Source organism: Saccopteryx leptura, chromosome 4, assembly GCF_036850995.1.
Source record: "Saccopteryx leptura isolate mSacLep1 chromosome 4, mSacLep1_pri_phased_curated, whole genome shotgun sequence".
NCBI lineage: Eukaryota > Metazoa > Chordata > Mammalia > Chiroptera > Emballonuridae > Saccopteryx > Saccopteryx leptura.
Window position 1 is genome coordinate 95,341,233 of NC_089506.1, and position 4,343 is coordinate 95,345,575.

The 4,343-nt window shown below is 28.7% G+C and overlaps 1 pseudogene; it reads left to right on the forward strand.

Moving 5' to 3' along the window:
- The first annotated feature begins 3,938 nt into the window (after window positions 1-3,938).
- Window positions 3,939-4,037, forward strand: LOC136404579 (small nucleolar RNA U3; annotated as a pseudogene).
- Window positions 4,038-4,343: the final 306 nt, after the last annotated feature.

Consider the following 4,343-nt stretch of genomic DNA (forward strand, 5'->3'; position numbering starts at 1 on the left):
ACATCCTTACAAAAAGAAGTCGCATGGGACAGAAGTTAGTGATTCATCTCAGAAAAAGAGCACTCTTCATGTGTCTATCTCTCATCTCATAAAAAACAACAACAACAAAAAACAAAACTGTTGCTAGCACCCTCTTATAGCTGGCATTTCAGAGCATTGGCTAAGACTCACATACTCACATTTAGGTGAGTAAATGATTAACATGCCAAGATTTATCTCATGGGTCTCTGCAGATTATATTTTTGAACTAAACTGAGGTTATATTACAAGGATCAAGTGAGAAGAGCTGCTGACCAGGAAACTAAATGCCTGCTGCGAAAGAGGTTTCTCTGTGAATGCAGCTGCAGAAGCACAAAAAAGCTTGCTTCTAAGCTGCAAGTACCCACCAGGACCAGTTATTCTTTTTACTCTCTCAGCTTAACTTTGTTCCCAGTTGAATTTCTACCCTTTGGTGGAATTTTTTTGTAACTTTTTCTCTTTGTGAAACATATGTTTGGCCCTGGCCAGTTGCTCAGTGGATAGAGTGTCAGTTCAATGTATGGACATCTCAGATTTGAATTCAAGTCAGGACACACAAGAAAACTGATCATCTGCTTCTTCCACCCTTCCTCTCCTCTTTCTCTCTCTCTTCTCTTTCCACAGCCCATGGCTCAATTGGTTCAAGCATGACCCAGGGCACTGAAAATAGTTCTGTTGGAGCACGTCAGCCTCCGGTGCTAAAAATAGCTCCGTACTTGAGCACTGGCCAAAGACAGGGTAGCCAGGGGTATCTCAGTTGTGGCACATGTAGGAGTCTGCCTCACTGTCTCCCTTTCTCGCACCTAAAAAAGAAACAAATAAATGTTTTTTATACCTATAATCATGCTAATGAAATATAAGTATATCCCTTACCACAATGATTATTAAATCAATGCAGACAAACACTAATTTTAATCTCTTTGCTAAAATAATTGAGTTACCTTAAGAAAATTTTTCTGAATTCATCCAGATACATTTTTTTGAAACTGACTTTTAGAAACTGTGTCAGTTAATATGTTTAAAATTGTTTGCACTGAAAAAGTAATGCCAGTTTTTCTAGTTTATTGCAGCCAGGTTTTTCATCTCAGAACAAAATTAAGACTAACTAATGTTTTCTTGGTGATACTGCAATTAGCACTTTATTTAAGATCCTAATGACCAGTAAAATTTAGTTATATAAGGAACACATAGTTATCAAAACAAATATATGCAAATTATATAAGCAAAATTAAGTGTATGAATAATTATAAAGATTATAGTCTCCATAAAGTCAATGGTATCCTTGAAATTTGATTATAGCTAGATTTAATACCAAGCTTAATAAAAATTACTTCTTTAAAAAGGGAAAGAAATCCCATTTAGTAAAATTCTCATTTGTAGGATATACCCATTACATATAAATTTAGAAAAAAAATAAACAAATAATAAATATCTGTACTGTCAAAGACTATATGGAAATTCTACATAGACAAAAAAAGGTTTCTTTGCTTTTATACTAATCTTATTAGAAAAACTAGGGACATAAATAAAAATGACTAACAAATCAAAACTGATGATGATCATGATGACATCTAATATTTCTTAGGTATTTATTCTGTCAAATATTTTAATTATTAATTTACCTTTAGGCTTAAATGTATGATCTGAAACTAAGAAACTCCTAAAAGAAACATAGAAAAAAAAACTTTCTTGCTATTTTTCTGGTAATGATTTTTTGGATATAACACTAAACACGTAAGAAACAAAAGCAAAAATAAACAAGTAGAACTACACCAAATGAAAAGTCTTCTGCAAAGCAAAAGAAAACAAACAAAATAGAAATGCTATCTATAGAATAAAAGAAAATAGTTGCAAAGCATATATCTGATAAGAGATAAGTGTCTAAAATCTATAAGAAACTCATACAACTCAATAGCAAAATATCAACTAATACAATTGAAAAAGAGCAGAGGACCAGAATATAAGTCCAAAAAAATACAAATAAATGGACATCAGGTACAAGAAAAGATGGTCAACTTCACTAATCATCAGAGAAACACAAATTAAAACCAAAATGAACAATCACCTCACAACTGTAGGTTAGTTATCAAAAAGACAAGCTACAAGTGTTGATGAGAATGTGGAGAAAAAAAAAACTTGTGCATTATTAATGGAAATGTAAATTGATACAATCACTATAGAAAACAGTATAAAGCTTCCAAAGAAAATTTAAAATAGAACAACCATATGATTCAACAATTCTACTTCTGGGTTTATATCCAAAGTAAATAAAATCATTATCACAAAGAGATACCCATACTCCCGTGAACAGTGCAACATTATTCTCAATGGCCAAGACATGAAAATTAGTATGTGTTCATTGTCAAATAAATAGTTTTTAAAAAATTATATATATGAATAAATGTAGACTATTATTTAGACATGAGAAAACCTGTTGTCATTTGAAACAACATGGATGGATCTTAAAGGTATTGTGATAAGTGAAATAACTCATGTAAAGAAAGACAAATACTGTGTAATCTTACTTATTTGTCAAATTAAAAAAAATTCAAACTCAGAATAAGTAAAATGTTGGTTGCCAGAAACTGGAGGGCAGAGAGATGTTGGTTAAAGTGTATAAACTTTTGGTTCCAAGATGAATAAATTTTGAGAATCTAATGTAAAGTCTGGTAACTATAGTTAACAGTAATATATTATATAATTGAATATAGCTAAGAGAATAATAGGTCTTATATGTTCTTACCACACATACACACAAATTGTAATTTTGTGACATGATGGTTGTGATAACTAATCTGATTGTGGTAATCAATTCAAAATATATTTATGGATATCAAATCATCATATTGTATACCTTAAATTTACATATTATATGACAATTTTATCTCAAAGATAGAGGAAAATCCCTTATCATCAAAATATCTTTAAAAATATTTTTTTTATTATACCCTTAAAAATAGGATTAGTTAATTGAGGTACAAAACTAAGATAACTTATTCCAGGTATCTAACCACAACCAACCAACCAAACAAACAAACAAAGAATGACATATATTTTGAAGTTTGAGGGAAAATGAACAATTCTTACTCCAGAGGTCAACCTCTAAATAAGTAATATATTTTAAATTGGTGATAGTTTGAGAATTTTTATGTTTTTCAAATTTAGAATTTTTTCCTCTCTTTAGTACATAATGCAACATAGCCATGCAGTTAAGATTAATTTTTATAGTAGCCCAACATTTGAAAAGAAAAAGTTGTTGGGTAAAACCTCTGTACCTTTACTATTTTATTTAAATAAGAAATAAAAATTCTATCTCATTATTACTATAAAAATTATATAATAATATGCATATCTCTTAAAATATTACTGATACAAAATAAGTTCTAAATAATATGATATGTAATAATAAAAGGCTGCTAAAGTTTACCTATTTCACAGGTGGTATCAACAGATATGATTCAAACATATTATCTCATATATTATTATACATAAACATTCATATGTATTTAGAATCTCTAGAAATATAAAATTATTTTTAAACATAAATCAATCACAAGACATATCTAAATTAAAATAAATTTTAATCTCAATTGTTAAGGACTTAGAAAATTGTAATGATATTTTTGAGACACTGACTTTACAGAGTTTATTTAGATTAAGTATTTTATTAACCATAAAGATGAATACATACTTTTAAAAAGTAATATAATGTAAAAATATTTTAATAATATAATTTATTAAAAATAAAAGTCTTATTCTAACACCTACAATATGAAAGAGAAATTTAAGAGGTAGTAACATTGTGTCCTGAAAAAAACATTACCTGTATTGTATAAATTATATCTTCTTTTTAATATAAACAAGTTGTTAAAGTAATACTGAAATGCAGCACAATTAAAACATAGTATTTACCAAGCATGAAGACTATACTTTCAGGGGTCATTTCTATAGTTTGTTACCAAGCATGAAGATGACTAAGTAATAAATAATAATGATGATATAACTACCATCACTGTTAATGAAATATCTAAAACATCTTGAGGTTTTTTTGGTAAAATTACATGATTAACATGTTAGAATAACTGTGGTTAAGCCATTACAACATATACTGGTATGTTTTATTTACATATTATAGAAGGAAGGCATTTGCCTAAATTAAGAATACTACTTTAACAGAAGAATGTGTTATTTTCTTTTGTTTTTTAATCTCTAAAATGCAGACTATTGCCTTTGGGAATTCATAATATTTTGCACATGATGTTGACACACATCTATTACTTTTAACAGAAAATACATTTTATGCTAGCTGATTGCAAAGTATTATT